The 20877-nt window shown below is 41.0% G+C and overlaps 1 protein-coding gene across 5 annotated transcripts in view; it reads left to right on the top strand.

Annotated features, from left to right (window-relative positions):
* SPATA5 (spermatogenesis associated 5) overlaps positions 1–20877 on the top strand; it is a 310210-nt gene that overhangs the window by 278766 nt on the left and 10567 nt on the right. The window contains exons 16-17 of one of the 5 annotated variants that reach the window (XR_005599628.1): positions 15405–15485; positions 16238–16282. The exons of the other annotated variants lie outside the window; for them this stretch is intronic. The gene's annotated coding sequence lies outside the window, so the exon portion shown is untranslated. The remainder of the gene's footprint in view (positions 1–15404; positions 15486–16237; positions 16283–20877) is intronic. 5 annotated transcript variants of the gene reach the window in all.

Here is a 20877-nt window from a genome sequence, read left to right on the forward strand (position 1 = left end):
CCCAAATTGGTTGTGTGTTCTATAAGTAGATTTAACCAACCAAGTACCAGGTGTGAACTCCTCAAGCACTGTAATAGCCTTAACATTTAGTCACACACAGTCCCCTTGGGAACTCCTGTCTATCTTGCCACTGGGGCCAACTGGTCCATTATGCTAAAAATCACATCTGTATTGAGGTTACTCCCAGTCCCAGAGGACCAGTCACTTATCTCAGGTCAAGTGCATCCTAGATCTAGTAGCGTAGCTAGCGGGGTGCAGGGGAAGCAGCCGCTTCCTCTCAGCACATTTTTTCAAAAGCTGCGCCTGAGCAGGGTGTCTGGGAGCTGCCCGAGCTCTGGGTCCCTGCGCAGTGCGGCACGGCTCGGCTCGGTGGCGGGAGGGGGGAAGCTGCTGTGGCGGCAGCTCAAGACATTCTGGCACTAGGCAGAGTGCCAGCGGCTTCGTGGCGTGGAGGGGCTGCAGCAGGGTGCCCGGCTCAGAGCGCGGGAGAAAAAAGTGAGGGACGGGAGGAGGCGCTGCCGCTGCCTGGGCACAGGTGCTGCTGCTGCTCCAGCTCTCCGGGTGGTGGGGTGCAAAGTGCCCCCTGAGCAGTGCCGCCCACAGGGGGATGTACCAGCTGTTTCGCGGGTGCAGGGGCCAGCAGCAGCGAGGGCTGCAGCGACCGCTGTGGTGGGTGGGCGAGGGAGCGCGGGGCTCCAGCCTCCTCCCCCTCTCCCCAGCAGCACTAATGTGTGCACACGGGTGTGTGTGTGTGTGAGCGGCAAGTCTCTCTCCCAGCTCCTCTCCACGGGCACAGCCAGAGCCGCATGTTGCAGGACTCCAGTGCAGCGGTCCGCACCTGGCCAGGAAGGCTGCGTGCTGCCACGCAGGGCAAACGTGCCCCGCACGGCTGCTGCGGGAAGCCTGGCCACAAACAGGGGATTAGCTGCAGTTGCCTCCCTCTCCTCTCCATTCCCGCTATCCCGCCAGCACTGGACAGCCGGAGTGCAGGCACCTCAAAGTAAAGACGCGCTTTGGTGTTGTTTGCCGCCCTTGTAAACGGGCAGCATGCGGGGCGCTGCATTCTGCCCCTGGCAAGTGGGCGGGGCTTGGTCTCCGTTCCCCATGGGGAGCCGGCTCCTAGGTCGCGCCGGACTCAGCTAGAACCAGCAGGAGCTGGGCGCCCTGGTGTTGTGGGGGAGAAGGTAGCTCATCAGGGGCACCTGGTCAGCCAGGTAAAGCGCAGACCCAATGAGCGGGGTGTCTGGGGGGGGGGCGAAGCATGGCCACAGCATGGCCGGAGGAGCCAAGGGGGGGGGGGGAAACGTGGCGTGGCCAGAGGAGCCAAGGTGGGGGGCGTGGAGTGGGTGGAGGAGGAGCCAAGGGGCGTGGCTAGAGGAGGAACCAAGGGGGGCACCTTTTTTATGTTTGCTCCCCCTGCACTTAGAACCTGGCTATGCCACTGCCTAGATCTTTCACCAAAGACAACACTAGTAGCTAATCCTCTAATAAACTAACTAGAGGTTTATTAACTAGGAAAAAGAAATGAGTTATTTACACGCTTAAAACAGGCAAATATATACATAGACACATGAGATATAGTCTTAGGTTCCAAAAGATTATAGTAGCTGCTATAATATACAAGCTTTATATGTCTTTTCGGGCTAACCCAAGCTAATAGCTGGAGACCTCTTGCTTATGCTTAGAAATCTTCACCCTTCCACATTCAAACAGCACAAGAATAACAATTTCTCCTTAACAGGGATTTTTATTTCCTTTCCTCAGCATTCAAGCTGTGATGGGATGAGGGCTTGTGCATGTACTCTCTTCAGGTGTGTGGGGGAAGGAAACAACAAAGCCTTTTTTGTCCACTGTTGTTCCACAATGGCTTGTCTGGTATCTATCGGTCGTCTTTTGTTGGGGAGGAGATAACAATACCTCTTGTGGTAAACTAGTATTTCACACCTATTAATTCTTTCCCCCTGACTGTGGGGTTTTTACAGTCTTAGCAAACATTTTTATAGTTACAGAGCAAACACTTAAATATTACCTTATAACATGGGATACAGACATTATAAGGAAGATTAATACATGCGACGTCCTACAAGCATTTCATAGTCTAAACACTATTTTAACAGTATTACAGGTGAGGTAGACTGGTTTCCAGCTATTTGTCAGTGTTCAGTGAGGCCCATGGGAGCTGGCATGAGCTGGCACCTGCTCTACCAGCATCACATCACCAACATAGAACCCACGAGTTTTATTATATTAGGGATTCAGTATGCCAGTACTTTTTAGCTACCAGGCGTTTTTTCACTTAAATGAGCCATGTGGGTGAGGGAGTTATTGTTATTTTTTCTTCTAGGTCACTTACACTAGAAATAGCATTTAATAGCAAAAATTTAATTAAGACCAGCATGAGAAAAAAAATAACCTTAGTTTTCAGAGAGAGAGAATTTACTTAGCAGTATTTAGACAGGAATTAATTACAGAGGCTGTTTGTGATTTGGAAGTAGCCCAAAGAAAATTATTTTTTTTAGTTTGTGAAGAAACATGAATGGATATAGATACTTCCATGGATATGGCAACATAGGAATACAGCTGCATTAGGCAGAGACCAATTAAATATCCCTTAAGTAGTTAACCAAAATTCTGTTGTCCCAGCCACACAGGAAGCAGGACAAGATTTCAGTAGGTGTGGTTAAACTAGGCCACAGCTTTATTCACTAAAAATATATGTGAATACCCGACAATACGTCATAAGGTGCAAGTCATCATTCTTTCCTTAATTGTTTCCCCCTCTTTGGGAAGGCTTCCATCAACCCTCCCAACCTGTCCCAGGCTGTTGCTGGAATCATCTCACCACCCCCCTTTGAAATTTAAGGGAGAGGCTGGAAAAACGTGGGGGCTGTCTCCTCTCTGAACCAAACATCAAGAGCCTCAATTCCAGCTTCCCCATCTTCCTTAGCAGATACATTTCCCCTAAGTCCCCTTCCAACTCCTGTTTGTCAGGGAACCATATCCCCCCTGCAATGACTATCTGCCCTGGACACCTGACGCACCAGCTACCTACTAAGTTGCAAAAAGGGAGTGAAAGGGGGAAGGGAGAAATACTTATAGGTCCTGATTCAACAAAGTGCTTAACCAAGTGCTTAAAGTTAAAATATCTGCATAAATCCCTCCCTGTTCAGCAGGTTATTTAAACACATTTTTTGCTGAATAGTGATAGATTATTCATTTGCTTTTCTAAATCATGTTGCCATGGTGAGGAAGATAACTTGTTAGTATGACACACAAACTCTCACATGCCATCTCAGCAACATATGGTGAAAACATATTTTTTAAAGAATTTTTTTTTACTTCATTTAGACAGGTTTACAGCATTATTCTAAAATGTATTTGTAGAAGCAATATCCAGGGATGCCTTTTTAAAAATATAAATAATTGCAGTTACTAGTTTTTAAAAAACAAACTTTTACTTAATAAAAATAACTATAAAAGCGAAGGCAGTTCATGCAGTCTTGTACTTTATTTTTTATGTATGACTATCAAAAAATTTAGATTATCTCAAGTTTCGGTTAAGTCTCATAACATAGTAGAATTGGTTGAACTCTTGACTAACTAAAATACATACAACAATTGTGCTATAGAGTAGACCATATGTTCCTCATAAGTAGCGTGCAATAGTGAGGCAAGAGGAAGAAAGGCTAACAACATACCTAGTTCCTGGCTGTTGTGCACAAATATGCAAGAAAACTGTAAACTTGTTGGGAAGATTCCCATAAACCGGAATAAATCAGATTTGTCTTGAACAGATTGCATTCCAAGTGGCAAACCAAACATAAAGAATTTCTCAGCAAATTCAGGTAGGGTGGGATGCAGCAGATGCTTATGTATTTTCGTTATTTGTTTTATCGTAGCTTCCACGAGCCCGTGGTGGTTCATAGGCAGCAATGACTTTTAGTTAGTTTCTGGGTGCAGGTCATCATTTTTCCATTACTAAATAAACTGTTTGATCAGAACAGATATCATGAACACAATGCTATCCATAAACTGCCCTTTCAGACCATTGTGTTGCTTTATCCATACTAGCTTTCGTGTTGGTAAGTTTTTGAAGATAATTCCTCACCTGTAGTTTCCAGAGAAGCTACAGTCCCTTGTACTGAAGACAAAGTTTTCTGCCTCTGGAGGAAAGGGTAGGGGTATAGGAAATAGGTGCTAGTCAGATTACAAAGGAACGTTTAGTTTCTCTGTAGTTTAAATTAATATTTTCTATTGAAAACTTAGTTAAATGATGTATAGTTAGACATATTTGTGGGTGACTAATCTAATTTATTGAACAGATCATGGGAGTAGTCATAAAAAGCATTCTGAACATAAACCCAGATGTGCTAGCCATTCTCCATATGTTCTGCAAGTAAATAATAGAGAAGTTGAGGAAAGAAAAGAAGCAGGCAAATAGGATTCTGCAGTGTTACAACTGTACCCATATGGTTTGACGATATAGTTTCTTTTCTTTTCTTTTCTTTTTTTTTAATAAATGACTTTATGTTCCATAGACCTAAAAACACTTAGAAAGATGCAGCAGGAAAAATAAATAAAAGCAGTGTTAAATATCTTACCAGAAAAATGAACAAGTGGAATAAAGAGAAAATTATTTGTACTCACAAGATTTTTGGTTTAGAGATAAGCGAGAGCTATCAGGTCATCTAGTCCAGTGGTTCTCAACCAGGGGCATGCGTACCTCTGGAGGTACCCAGAGGGTACATCAAGTCATCTACATATTTGTCTGGTTTTGCAATAGGCTACATAAAAGCACTAGCGAAGTCAGTACTAGCTAAAATTTCATACAGACAATTACTTGTTTATACTGTTCTATATACTATACACTGAAATGTAAGTACAGTATTTATATTCCAATTGATCTATTTTAGAATTGTATGGTAAAAATGAGAAAGTGAGCAATTTTTCAGTAATAATGTGCTGTGACACTTTTGTATTGTTATGTCTGATTTGTAAGGAAGTAGCTTTTAAATGAGGAGTAAGCAAGACAAAAGTAGTACAGTAGTCTGGAAAGGTTGAGAGCCACTGATTTAGTCCATTACTTCCATGGCAGGATTGTTTCCTACAGTATTCTGTATTTACCAATTATTTTTCCACTCTAGATTTATTGTTTTATTTAGTTTCAATAACAAATAGTAACAAAAGTAATGAAAAATTCCTTTGGTGTACTACAGTATATTAATTAGAGTCAAGTGTCCTTTGCTGCCAGTTGATCTTGGAAGCTGAGCTCTATAGCTTCAGTGGCACCAATCAAGTCTTTCCAATGTTCACCGTGTGTGGTCTTTTGCACAAGACTGATGATTTGAAGGATTTGCTGATCCCCTGAGACAGCTGCTTTTTCTGAGTCATTTTCCTCATCCATTAGTTTAGTAGTTCAGAGAACACAACTGCCAAAATATCCTCAATCTGACAAGCTCATCCTTTGTTTTGAACTCATTGTCTGTGTCAAAAAATATATTGAACCTGTCATCCTGACATGTTCTGGAGAAACTGGGGCATTATAGATGGTCTTCATGGAATATGATTCAGAATCTGATCTGATCTAAGAGGACCTTAAATACTCCTCTTATGAAGCAATTAACCATTGTGCTAATGGAAACTTGTAACCCAGAATTCATGAACAAGATAAAATGCCATCCAGCTTGGTTATTTCCTGAACGGTATTCAGTGCATGGTGTTTGCTATCTGCATCAGATGACTAGTAATCACCCTTGAAACTATTTGAACGCTGAATCTGAGGTAGCTGATAGAAATTGTGTTTTGCACAAGGACCACCAGCTTGATATTGGTCACTATGACAGATGCTATGGAATCTTTGAGTGCTCAGAGACTATTATGTTAATGTTACTAACATTATGTGTATTTACATGGGCTTGCTAGTGATTGTATTCCTGGCTAAATGAGTGAGCCAAAGCAGCCGTTTCTCAACCTTTTCCTTTCTGAGCCCCCCCCAACATGTTATAAAAGTTCCATGGTCCACCTGTATCACAGCCACTGTTTTTCTACATATAAAAGCCTGGACCGGCATTAGGGAGTAGCAAGCAGGGCAGCTGCCTGGGGCCGCATACTGCAGGAGGCCCCACAGAGCTAAGATGCTTAGGCTTCAGCCCCAGATGACAGAGCTTGGGGCCCCGGACTTCAGTCCCACATGGTGAGGCTTCGGCTTTCTGCCGTGCACCCCACTGCATCTAACATTGGTCCTGCTTGGTGCACCCCCTGAAACCTGCTCACGGCCCCCCAAGGGCCTCCGGACCCTTGGTTGAGAACCACTGAGCTAAAGAATGCTTCCTGCAGGAACTAAAGTCAGTTGGGGGGGGGCGTGTAAATTAATGCAAATCCCCGGTGCTGAAACAATGTAACAAGCCTTTTGAAGTTTCACTCGCTGGGGAAACAGCACACAGATTGGTCTGATGTGGTTCAATCACCTAAGATTACAAACTGTATAAAATAAGAGCCGTGACCGGTGGTTCACTCAGACCATATGAGAACTGATGGGCATGAGACTGTGACCAAAAGAACCAAGTTCCTGTGGGAGGACCTGAAGTATTTTAGTCTTGCCGTGGTTTCCAGGTGGAGGATGGGTTTTCTCTGCAGTGCTTTTGTTTTGAATAGATCGTTCTTTGCTTTGTGAAAGCTGGCTCCACAAGTCCAAACCCTCCTCCACGTGGTGGAAAGGTGGAAACAGGGCAAATAGAGGATTGCGTTGTAGGTTGACGTATGGTTGGTGAGCTATTCTGTCTGGGCCGCTATGGTAGCCATGAAAGCCTACAAAGATCTGTTCAAAAATAACCAGGCTAACAGAGCTCTGGCTGAGCAGACCAGGCTCGTTAGCCTGGCAATTTTGCAACTGATCTAAGAGATGGTCACTCCGAAAACAACCCTGCAGCTAACAAGTCCTTCAGTTGTCTCGGCTTTACGCTGCCACTGAGAGTGTGTGAATCAGTGCAACATTGCTCAACCATTTTAAACAAATTCCCAGGCAGTCTTCAACAATCCAATAAGTCCTGCAGTGGTACGGGAATGGTGAAAGTGACAGGCAGTGGTCATTGTTGGGAATCATAGTTGTGAACCTACACATGGGCAGGTCAAGACTTTTGTCACTCTGTGTTGTCTTGGGGTGAAACAGTAGTTTGGTGAGGCTTTCGTGCTCAGCAGACCACTGTTGACGATTTTCATGATCAAATGTTATGAATAGCATCAGCCTTTCCACTTTGTGTTTCTAGATCTAATCAAAGCTTTCAACACAGTCAACTGCACTGCCTCTGGAAATTGCTCACTAAATTTTGATGTCCAGTCAAATTATTAATATTGTTCAGCAATTCCACAAAGGCATGGTTGGAAGAGTTTATAGTGATCTAACAGACTCATTTACTACCACAAATGGGGTGAAGCATGGATGTGTCCTTGCTCTTAGCCTTTTTGATCTATTTTTTGCTGCAGTGTTAGAGGAAGCTCTCCATGACTCTTCAAATGGCATCTTTATATGCTTTTGCACTGGCAAGCTTTTAATCTCTCTCATATACATGCAAATGCCAAGGTGATCAAAGTGTTGATCCAGGAACTGCTCTATGCCAATGATTGCAAGTTGGTGGCACACTCTGAAGCTGCACTACAAGATCTTAAAAGCAGCAAAGAGTCCTGTGGCACCTTATAGACTAACAGACGTATTGGAGCATGAGCTTTCGTGGGTGAATACCCACTTCGTCGGATGCATGTAGTGGCTTGTAACTTACAAACTGCTTTGCTGCTGTGGCTTGTAACTTTGGCCTTAGCCCTAGTCGAATGAAAACTTAGGCTATGTACCTGTCAGCTCATCATCACCTTTGCCAAAATCTACACAAGATGAATATTTCTGACTCAATCTTTGAGTAATTGTAAGTTGACTGCATTGCATGGTGTCACACTATAAGAGTGAGTATCCATGACTTCGAGAAGAACTGCATTGTGCATCTGGAAACACAGCACCAGGTACAGAAATAACATGCAGCTCAGTCAGCACAACCAGGCAAATGGCTTTGTGGTTAGTGTGGTAGACATTATTCCTCCTGAATTGGTCTATGGAGCCATGGGAAGACCCATTCATACAAACTGAGATTGTTGATATCATCTTTGAACTTGGAGTGACTAGTATTATATGAAAGTTGGATGGTTTCTTGTTCACCTTGCCAGTGCCTCTGAGAGAATAGAACTGTAGGTACTGAACTGAAGTCATACCTGCTGAGCACTCAAGTGAATTCCAGGGATCTGCAGTCTCAGTCTGGAGGGAAAGAATTGCAGGAGTCTGTCCAAAGAAAGGTGATTGCTGAAGCTCTGAGTCCTAAGTGGAATGTCGTCAAAGAGGCCGTCAGAGTGTCAGAGGTGAAATTAATTTAGAAACAATTGTCTGCCCTTGCTCTGACGGAGGGAGGGGCAACTGACAACATCATAGGAAAAGAGATTCTTATGATATCATAGGATATCAGGGTTGGAAGGGACCTCATGGCTTACAGCGAATTAAAATCAACAAAAGGGGTGGCTTTGCATCAAGGAGAAACACAAACAACTGTCACACAGAATGGCCCCCTCAAGGATTGAACTCAAAACTCTGGGTTTAGCAGGCCATTGATTTCACAAAACAAATTGTGTCAATTTCTTGTTTTGATCCACTCCATCTATCTTTTACATCTTAGGCTGACAGCAGACGGTGCAGTACGACTGCCAGCCATCATCATCTCCTGGCTGTTCGCCAGAAGACAGTGCAGTAGGACTGCTAGCCATCGTCATCTCCTGGGTGCTCGGCAGAAGATGGGAATGACCTGGATGAGTCATTCCCATGTCTGCCCAGGTGCCCCGACCAACCTCACCGAGGTCGGCTAAAAGAGCACCCAGGAATACGATGATGATGGCTACCAATCGTAATGCACCGTCTGCTGCCAAAAGGCAATGAGTTGCTGCTGTGTAGCAATGCAGTCCCACATCTGCCGGCACCCAGGAGACGTACGGTGATGGTGAGCTTAGCGGGCTCCATGCTTGCCATGGTATGGTGTCTGCTCAGGTAACCCAGGAAGAAAGGTGTGAAACGATTGTCTGCCGTTGCTTTCATGGAGGGAAGGAGGGAGGAAGAGGGGGGCCTGACAACATGTACCCAGAACCACCCACGACACTGTTTTTGCCCCATCAGGCATTGGGATCTCAACCCAGAATTCCAATGGGCAGCAGAGTCTGTGGGAACTGTGGGATAGCTACCCACAGTGCAATGCTTCGGAAGTCGATGCTAGCCTCGGTACTCTGGACACAGTCCACCGACTTAATGCACTGAGAGCATTTTGTGTGGGGACACACACAATTGACTGTATAAAAATGATTTCTAAAAAACTGACTTTTATAAATTCGACCTAATTTCGTAGTGTAGACAGACTCTTGCACAGGTGAAGAGAGGTTAGCTTATACCACTATTATGTTTGTGGGGTCACTGTGATATATTTTGTGCCCATAATATGTAATGCAAGTGTTCTCTATTTTTTATGGTCTGCTGACAATTATCATTTGTTTTTCAATTTTTTTAATTAAATGGAGATTTAATTAGTCCATCTGGGGAGCATAGCACATTTTTCTGCTATAACTTTCCATTATTTCAGAAACACATTACCAGATGCAGATTCCATAAACAAACACATATGGCTGTCATCCATAAATCATCTGCAGGATAAATTACTGCTGATCCCAACTGATTGCATTACTTTGTCTTCCATTACATTATTTAACCCTGGAGTTTTTTAGGAGCTAATGTTTTTTGTGTTTTTTTTAAAGCATACAGCCCAGTGTTTAATTTTCACATTTGTTAAACATATTTTATCCTGCTTGTTTTCATTCATTTTTCATTCAGTCTGCTTTTGTTCATTCTCCAAGAACTGTTGCAAGAGGAATTTTCTTGCACAATTAATATTTCTGAGGTACAGTATGTAGCAGGATACACAGGGTAAACAATTTTCCAAACACCAAAACAGCTCTCTACTACAGGAATAAATTTTAAAATAATAATAAGCCAAATTCTCTGCTGTCATTGATTTCAGTGGTGTTATGCCAGGAGAGAAATTGGCCTAATGGTGAATAAGATATAAACCTAATGAAAGAAAGTAGTTACTAATATAGGACCCAGACCTGTGTGGTGCTGAACTCTTTCAAATATTGTTACAGCCATTGGGCCTGTTCCTGGTAGAGCACTCGCACCTAACGCCAGATTCATAGTTGCCCCTTGAGCGATCAGTGCTGGTGGAAAAGGGCACAGGGCAGGTGTAAGGCTGCTTTGGTGATTAGTGCTGATGAAGGTCACCGATACACCATGTACAGAGCCTTCTTTCTGCCTTTTTCATAGCATTCCTAGTTGCAAGGTATGTTCTACTGTGTACAGAGGATGTAGTGGAGGCATGGCCGGGGTAGGCTTATACCCAATGATTCTGCATCCCTACAGTGGCTGATAGGGGAGCAGGTGCAAGTTTATTAAAATACATTTTTATATGACTGACAATCTCTCTTTCTTGGGAGCCTACAACTGTGTATTATATAGATGAGTGTTTTCATCATAAATACACATACTACAATATATTGCCCTTAATGTGTTCAGTGGGTCAGCGTATTTTTGGCTTCAGGCCCCGGCCCAGTTTTGGCTGCATCCCACAAGTTATGCACCGACCTGACTCCATCTACACGGTCTTCCAATCGCAGCCTCCTCCAAGCACAGCTTTCTGGCTCCTGCTGCAGCCTGTTCCCCTCCTCGCCACATCCACTGGCTTCCCCAGAGAGAGATTGCTTCCTGGGTGAGGTTCTTTCAGAGAATTTCCCACATCCTCCCTCTGTTGGCCAGGGCATGGGATATTTCTGCTTGTCCATCCTGGAGAGTCATTGTTCTGCTGGGAATGGCAATTTCCCATTTATCAGATTCATCACACTACCTTCTAATGGTTAACTGTTCATAAAAAGTTAACTTGAGTTTATTAAGTGCTATTCTGTAAACAAGGACAATATGCTCATCAGGCAGTACGTAAACAGTTTTCTGTTTTTATACAGAAGTGCATGGTTGAACACCGGATAATAGCTGCACTTGAACATGTGTTTATCAAATTGTCAAGTAGGTTTTTATCTTTGCTTAGAGGACAGAGCATAGTATTACAGAGAGCAGTTTATTCATTCAGAAATCCAAATACCTTGGATTTCTCACTCCTATACAAATTCAGTATTGAGACAAAAACCTTCTCATGATTTGTGATGGGATATTTCTGTTTCATTTCTGTCAAAGTGATATTCAGATTCCTATTAGGTGTGGAATACCATAGAGCAGATTAGCGAACTGGACAGCAAATATATCAGTAAGATTATTTTACTTTAATAGGTCAGTATTTAGCACCTACAGAATTTAGCACTTTCAGTCTTCAGAATGCTATTTTAACATTTAACTAAATAATCTTCACAATCCACCTGTGTGTTGGATAGGTATATAGATAGGTAAGTATCACTGACATCCTTATTTTACAGGTGGGGGGGAACTAAAACAGAGGAGTTAGGGGCAGATTTTTTAAAGTATTTAAGCACCTAAGGTGCAGACTGGTGCTTAGTGGGATTTGCAGAAGCTCCTAGATGCCCATGAAAATCCCACTAGGTGCCTGTTTGCATCTTTATGTGCCTAAATACCTTTAAAATTCTTGCCCTAAGTGACTTGTTAAAGGCCAAAGAGGGCATTATTACTGGAGTCAAGGATAAGAACCAGGAATTTTGACTTCCAGTTCTATTCTCAGACCACTAGATCCTCATGTTTACTCCATATTTCCCTTTATTAGAGAGAGTGTCTGAAAAGAGGTGATTGATATTTAACTGTTTAATATTTTAATGACTCATACAGAATGCAATAATATGAGAATTATTACTATATTTATTTATATTGTAAGAGTGCCAGGAGGCCCTTGACCCATTGTGTTAGGCATTGTATAAACATATGCAAAACACCAGCCCCTGCCCCAAACAGCTTACAATTCAGGGATGTCACGCAATCACAAATGGGAGGAGGTGGTCCATGCAATTGTGAAAGGGAGGAAAGGTGGTTAAAGAGAATCTTTGTTAAAATGTGTTCCATGTGAGTGTGCTAGGGAATCCATGATACAGAATGCTACTGATGTTGTGCCTCATTCAGAGTAATGTCCTATAAGAGGTAACAATTAATATTTATACTATGCTTAAGATATAAAGCACTATGTAAGTGCTTTATTATGTTTTACTAATGAAGATTCTTTTACTAGTCTTCTGAGCCATCAATACTAGTACAAATATTTTGGCATTAGTTATTTAATCAGACTATGAATACTTGGGATCCCACATAAGAATCAGTCTCTATGGTATGAGGGAGATATCTAGCTTATCAGAGAAATGGGGCCCAAAGATTTGAAATCCAGGAGTGCCTTCCTTTTCAAAAGAAAACTGGTAGTTCTGTGATGTGGAACTTTATGAAAAGTCCTTTTCTTTTAAGAGATGAGCAGATATTAGGGAGGTGGGCAGAGAATTACTCAGAGGTTGTTGTTTTTTGGGGTGGAGGGAATTGTCACCTACTCTTTAATAGAAATAGTCCTATTGTTGAGTCTGAAATCTTGCAGAACAATTAAATATCTTAAAGTACCAAGAATAATTTGTCTGCTAGTTGAACACATGCATGGTAAATTTCTCTGTGAGACTTTGCTTAGGCCCCAAATCAGAAAAGCACTTAAGCATCCCTATTCAGGAAAATGCTTAAGTACATGCTTAACTTTAATCATGTGCTTAAGGCTTAGTGACTCCAGTGGAACTTAAAGGTAAGCATATGCTTTCCTGAATAAGAATGCTTTCTCGAAGCAGGGCCTGAAAGAGAGAAAGGTACCTCTCCCCTTTTTAGGTTCCCCTTCTCGTTTCATGTGTGAGCAGCATAGTTTCCATTTAAATTAAAAAATGGCAAACAACCACATTCTGTGAAAACGTACTAATTCTCTAATTCCATCTTCATGTTCAGTGTTTTTTTGTTAATGAAATTTGGTGCCCTACAAAGACAAAGCGATGAGAAATCCTAGAGGTCTGACAGATGAGTTGACTAGTCATGTTTATATAAAGTCCCATGGTCACACTAAAGACTTTGTTTCCTTGTTTGTTTGTTTGTTTGTTTGTTTGTTTTTAAACACTGCCTTAACTACAAATGTTTAATTAGCATAGAATCTTTGTGGTGAAGGGTGATGAGGATGAGGAAAAGAAAATCCTAAAGATAATGATTTACTGAGTTGCCAGTTTAAATCTAACTGTTGTTTATGCAGTTTATACTGTTACTCTGATACTTATAAAATGTATGGAGAAAGTCAATGTTTGGTGCCTCTTGGTTAATCTAGATTATTTTTAATTAAGGATGTCTAACATTAGAATGAACTATAAACTGTGATTTAAATAGTTTTAGCAGTTAGTCTAGATCCTCTGAATATTAACAAATAAACACAATGGGATGTACATATAAACGCTGTACTTTAAAATAATTTCTGAATATTTACTTGCTTCATTGTTTGTTTCCCCCACATGCTTGTAACAGTCAAAGTAAGTTCCACTGAAATTTATATTTGTACATAATAATCATAAACTGGCAAATCTCATGTTTTTGCCAGCAGCTCAGTTTATTTTTTGGTTAGTTGAATAAATGATGTGCTGAAAATCAGTCTTCATGTTGCTTACTAGATTAAGCCATAGACTTTGAAATCTTCTGCTGTGATTTATTTCTCTGGCAAGTGATTGTTCCATGAAGCCAAATGGTCAGTTGTATTGTATCTAAAATTATTTAGATTGTAGCTTTCTAGAGATAAGGCAACTAAAATTTTATTAGTTAATAGTAGTGGTGGAATTGATTAAGTGCAGACTTCCTATCCGGATTTTATCTACCTTTCTCTCTGCCACTCCACCAAAGTTTGGCTTATATTTAGGGTTTTTTAAGCCTAATTATACAGATGAAGATCAACTCTGAAATTCAGAGCTGGGTTCAGATAATGAAACTTCCCCACTCCCATTCACACGAAAGCAAAATTCTGAGAGTGTTCAGATCTACTGTAAACTTTCCTTAAAAGCTTTCAGATGATGTGGACCTCATTTTAAGACAGAGAATCATCTCATGGAATATCTCTCCTCCCATTAGACCTATAAAGCCCTGTGGTAATTACAGCAGTTACATGGCAGATAATATTAGGACAGTATTTAGCACATTTTTTGTTTTCTTTGTTTCCCAGATGATACATTTCATTAAAGGGGAGGAGCCAGCCCCATCTGACAAGCCAGTTGTTTGTGGATAACAGCAAGTGCTTTGCGGTCCACCAGTTTGAGAAGGATAGCTAGAGCGCTGGGTTAGGCACAACTAGAAAATTGTTTTAATAAAGAAATAAAATGATGATCCACTTAAACACTAGCTACATAGCTGGCTTGTCCTCAAGTTGTGTGACTGAACTTATTCCTAAATAGTGGAAGCTCAAAAATGGCAAGATTACCATGACCTGACAATTGTCAGCTATAAATAGATCTCTCACTTCCTGTTTGTTGTCGTCTCTTCTTCCTGCCTTTTGTAGCCCACCCCAAGCTTATCCCTTTCACCAACAGAAGTTGGTCTAATAAAAGCTATTACCTCACCCACCTTGTCCCTCTAATATCTTGGGACCAGCACAACTATAACACTACAAACAGTGTTAGGAATATGTCACTTCCCAAGGTAGAGATCAGCTCTTGATACATTTCTGACTTCCATGTATAGTTCTCCTGTTAGTATGTGGTCCCATTTTTAACCTATTTGCAGATTCCCTCGATTATCCCAAATTGCTTTCACATGGAGCTGAGGTTGAGCTTTATTTCTCTTGGCTTGTCCCTTCTGCAGCAGACACTTCCTCTTCACTTTGAAAGGACAAAGCAATGTTCAGCTGCCTGGGCCTGAGCCCAGGATTTGATTTATACATTATTTAATTTCCTTTAGAAAATTGGAAGCAGGACTTTTAGGAATGGAAGTCAGTACTTTTCATTTGTTTAAGGACTCTTTTAGGGCTAATATAATCATCAGTAGTGGATGTGAGCATGATTAGGGTGACTTAAGGTAAAATAAAGAAAATTGAATAGAAGGGAAAAGTCTTTCATAATGGAGAAGGTGCAATGATTTATAGCCATCTGCAACCTATGCGAGTTGTGAATTGTGGCATTAGAAAAAAATCAAAACAGAAAATCATCAGATTTTGTGTGACATGTTTAAGACACCTGTATCCCTTTATGTAGAGCCCATTATATTACATTTGTAATCATTTTTTGAATTTCAGTGGTTTCTGGAATTTAATTTAACCATCTAACTTATTTTGCAGAAATCGTTCAGTTAGTCTGGAGGTTTCCATTAGGGCTGACTCTGCATTTACTCCTGCAATTAGGTCCATGCATGCCGTGAAGTGAGTGCCAAGACTATTTGAAAATTTCTCATGCAACTTAGTCAGGAAATTAAAAATTAACTTTGGGAAGGACGTGATATAATGTTTGGCAGTGAAATTTGAATACTGTGTCCATTTAGGGGTGGAAGGTCTTTGTATCCCCAAAAAAGCAGCATAAATATTTAAATATTTGTTACATAGGATTTTGAATGATCTATAGCAAAGTATCCTGTTGGGGGAACTAGTGGTATACGTGTGCATAACTTTACAATATAACGTGCTTATTGCAGACTTTATTTTAGAGAAACACCATTTAATGAAGGCAAATAAAAGTCCCAAATTGTTTTAGTGCATTGCAATGTGACAATTGCAATTTCAGTAACAGTTTTGTGAAATAATTTACTTCACCATTAGAAGATTTCACTGTGCCTACACGTACATATTTATTGCCAGAACTATTGTAGTTACAATGTAAATATTGCCAGTCACAGACACCTGCTAAATAGAAAATGATGTCCATTATATTATGGGCCAGATTTTTCAAATTTGAAATGTCATTGTATTCCATAACTTGCACACTCAAAGGCAGCATTTGAACACACATTTCAGATATTTCATGCACACATGATCAGCTTAGACAATTTTGTATGCCTGACGTTAAAAAATTTGGGCATATGTGTAAATAAAGGAAATGTTGGGTGATGCAAACCAACAGAAACCATGAAATCCCAACCTGACATTGACACTTTATCCTTTAAAACATTGCCTTATAGAACGAAAAATGTGCATGATTACCTTGAAGTCTTATGGTCAGCATGGTACGTATTGCAACTTGATATCGGTGGTGGGGATGTGGAGACTTTTTTTAATCCTTCCTTTCTTTATTAAAAAAAAAGTGGGGGGAGGAGGCAGGCAGACAGAAAACATATAATTGATTCCAGGTTCTATATACAAACCAATGCTTGTACAGGATCTGCTATCAGACTTGCAGCACATTGTTTGTAAGTCTGGGAGTTTTCTTTCTTTTATTTTGTAATTACCTGGGAAGTTGTAATAAGGATTATATTCATTATTTCCTAAATCCTACACACACACCTACCTGCAGGAGCATACACGTCAAAAGCAGTAGTACTAATCTGCTTCCACTGTCTGATAAGGGAGTAGCAAGCCAAAGTGAGTCTATTTAGAGAGGTCCACTCCCTGCTACATGCTGTGTCCCGTATGGCTTCCATTCACATAAGAGCTGGGGGAAATGTGTGCGGGCAGGTTGAGGGAGGTCCAGCGTTCATGGCCAGTTGGTCCATAACTAGGTGGCACCCCCATCTAAAACCCTCATATGGGAGTAGTGATTAAACAGTTGAGTCTTGTGCAACCCATAGACTTCAGTATTGTTACAGAGCAAGTCATGTGGATAAGACACAGGAAAGGGAGTCAGGAAACTTAGGTTCAATTCTGGGCTCTGTCACTGATCTGGCACTTGGGCAAGACATGTCATGTCTGTCTCTGCTTCCCTTACCACTTTTTGTCTGTCTTGCCTCTTTAAATTGTTTGCTCTTTGTGGCAGGGACTGTCTCTTACTGTGTTTATATAGGGCCTATCATAATCAGGGGGTCTCGATCTTGGTCAGGACCTCTGGGCACCTACTTCAATACAAATAGTAATTATAATAATCTAGAATTTGGGTAGGTCTCCATTTCCCTCACATTTACACAGAGAATCCTTGTGCAAATTTCATTTACTCAGGCCTCATGAGAAGAGTTTGAAATAATATCAATGGACAAAAAGATACTAGAAAGACAGCGTGAGATGAAGATGTCATTAGCTTTAACTGACAAGTAAGAAGTTATGGAACTGAGATTACATTGAAACAATAGTAAATAATCTGCATATTCTGGTTAAGTAATGTAGTTTCTCATCAGCTTCCTGTGAGTTGCACCAATCTGATAACTACATTTGATAGGATGGCACTGAGGGCAACAGATCTGCTTTATTGTGTAATGGTATAATTTGACTGTATGTTCAATGTATTTATCAACGTTCATGAAAAATGTACTACAAATGTGTAGTGCATGCTGCCTGAAGGAGACTGTTTCCACAGAATTATAGATCTTAGAGACAGGTAATACTTAGTGCCAGCATAAGTCACTCAATCCCCCAGAAAAATACTAGTTATTTTAAAGTGCCTGCCTAACCTATATTTGCCTGTTACTAGTGAAGGAACTTCCAGTACAGACTTCTATATTCTCACTATTCTGACCATAAAATCATGTTTAGGACTGGCTAGGATTTGGGTTATTCTACAGGGGCTCCCATCTCTTCAGTTTCTCCTTCCACACACAAATCCTATCTCTCTCTCTTCTCTCCTTCGCCTTCCCTTTCCTCATCTCACTTTACTTTCTCCCCACCCATAGCTGTGAGGACAGAGGCAGTTGATTTTACTTACGCAAGTGATGGTAGGTGAGAAAGGGAAAGGTCAACTGGTTCTTCTCTCAGAGCAGGTAGGTAAAGTCAGCAAAGCACTGATCAGCACACGCACACAGCGGACCTTACAATGCTGTATTCAATTTATGACTGTTCCCCAAATATGGCTCCCTCCTGGGCTATGGATTACACAGGTCCCAAAAGCTAGCTCTGCTGCTGTTTGTAATATTTCTTTTTGGGTTTTATTTTTGTTCATTTTTTTGTTATTGGTTGGTACTCTGCATAATTCTGTAGCAGTTCACCTTTTTCAGCTCTTTCTCCACACGTTCCATGTCATCTAAGGCAGTTGCAGCTTCTTCAAGCAGCCATTTCTCTCCAACTTGCTTTCATCCCTATGATGGTGTAGGAGTTTACCCTGGCAGGGATTCTGTTCGCAGTCAGGAAGAAAGGGAGCCTCTCGGCACTGCCACAATGAAAATAAAAATAATACCCATGCATGAGAATGTCCACAGAGAATGATGAAGAACATTGGACATCACAGGGTTCTGGCAGGGTCTGGTAGTTGAACACTAAACTCAATATTATGCCAAACCCTAGCATTCTGTTTGCCCAAAGGGAAATGACTCCCTTCCTGCAGGTTTTCCCCAGAGAAGTTCCCTGGACATTTAGGCATGGGGGAATGGCATATACAAAGGCAAGAGAATTTCTGTTATGGACTATACAACATTTACATTAAGGTCCAAGGACCCTATCTAACTAACCTTTTGCTAACATCCCTCCTCTCCACATATGTGTGCATAAATGGTTAAACAAAAAAGTAAATTGCTGGTATATCATCATTCTCTCATCTATCTATTGGTTTTGTACAGCTGCCCATCATCATAGTATCTGTGCCGTCCTTGTTAAATCAATAGCAATAGTAAAGTTCCTAGTGGATTTAACTGCATTTCTTGCTCTCCTCCCTTTATTCAAGATAAAAACTCTGCTAGTTTTTTGTTTGTTTGGGGGGGCTTTCTGTGTAGGATCGGTGGTAGACAGCCATGGTCACTATTCAGGAAAACAGCCTAATGCGAAGAATCAGAAACCAGTTTACACTACTCTCTACTGGGAGTTGTGAGGCTAGTCAGGTGGAAAGGGGAGAAGAGTTTGATCATCTTTATGCCACAGACTTTTCTGTGTTTCTTTTACTGGCTGTAGCAACCCATAGAAATTACTAGAGCACTAGCAGTATCTCACTCTTTGACACTCTTAGGAGTGAAGGCAGCAAAGAGTCTTATGGCACCTTATAGATTAACAGACGTATTGGAGCATGAGCTTTCATGGGTGAATACCCACTTTGTCGGATGCATACTCCAATACGTCTGTTAGTCTATAAGGTGCCACAGGACTCTTTGCTGCTTTTACAGATCCAGACTAACACAGCTACCCCTCTGATACTTAGGAGTGAAGGACTATTCCAGGGTGTTCTTTGGTTGTTAAGGAAGAAAACAGAGGGAGGGAGAAATCTCTTACTCTTGACCTACTAAAGAAAGGGCTGCTGTCCCAGTTCCCACAGACAAGTAGGGCATGAGGAACCTTACAAAATTCCTTCTCTTTCTTTGCATGCCTTGTTTGGACAGGAGCCCAAAAGGTCTCAATTTCTTCACCCGGCTGAATTTAAAAAAAGAGTAATCAGACTGGGAGAAGTGAGGCCCAGCTGACTAAACATCAGGCAGCTGCAGAATATTCTGTCTTCCCATGCTACATTATAATATACACTCAGTGTGTCACCTGACATCATGTCAAAGCAAGATGGTCTCCCTATCTCTGCTCCTGAGAAGAGAGCAGTCATAAGCAGCTGTTTAATGCCGTAACTATAATGCCTTTTGTAAGCCAGCAGCTGCAAAGGCTGTTTTTTTCTACATAGCACTAAGATAGCACTCCCTACAGCTATGACGTGTCCTGCAAGTCTCAGAAGATTTTTATTTGGCATAATTCAATCCATCTTGCTGGGGGCATTCAGCATACTAATGGTGGCTCCATGCACATGTTTTCTGCAGTAGTACTGTAAGTGAAAACACACTACATTGTTAATCTCTCTTAATTAAAAAGTGTTTGTATGTGTATGTATAAGTAAAAAAACTATTTTATAAGCCAAGCCTCTAGAAAATCAGAAAGACTATATATATATAAACATCACAGAGAGATAGACATGTATATGTACATAGACATATATACATGTATCTATATACATATATACATATATATATGGCTTCCTGCTCCACCTCTAAGGAAGGAAGTTAAACTTTCTCACTTAAATATTTATATGAAAATGAAATAATTCTGAGTTTAACTTAATCTTGTATGGAAACACGTGGAGGGTTTTTTGTTTTGTTTTGTTTTTAAGTTGCACAAATATAGCTGAAACTAGAAGTTGGCAGAGAATGCTGTTTAAAAATATTTTGTCTCAGCATGTAAAAACTCATCATGTTACAGAATTCTTTTGTTAAAGGTTCAGCTATGCCATGTCTCTGCCAGAGTGATGGGATCCATATCAACTTTGTAAGTTTTGGAAAGTAACCGGCATTTTGGGCTTGTAGTTACAAAGGTTAAATTGGAATTTACACATTTAATATATTCCTTGGAAAGATACCATGTGTAGTAAGTTTTTAAAGAGACAGTGGAAAAATAAAGCTTACAACTACATTTAAAAATTCACTCGGGCTGTTAAATCATGCCAGAATGAATAGAAATATATGCAAAGACACTTTTGCATCTACCGTTGAAGACCTTGATTTATTCCATGTAGACTTCATCATACAAACAGTATGCTGTAGTTCCTGGATAGTCCTAGGCATGTACCTCATCTATCTCTTCTGCTCTCTGTGTGTATGCGTGTATATATGTATGTAAGCATCGTAGAATGATAAGTATGACAGATACATGTATATATGTCTATGTACATATACATGTCTATCTCTCTGTGATGTTTACCCACATAAACACAAAGGAC

This window comes from Mauremys reevesii, linkage group 5 (assembly GCF_016161935.1).
Source record: "Mauremys reevesii isolate NIE-2019 linkage group 5, ASM1616193v1, whole genome shotgun sequence".
NCBI classification, from domain to species: domain Eukaryota; kingdom Metazoa; phylum Chordata; order Testudines; family Geoemydidae; genus Mauremys; species Mauremys reevesii.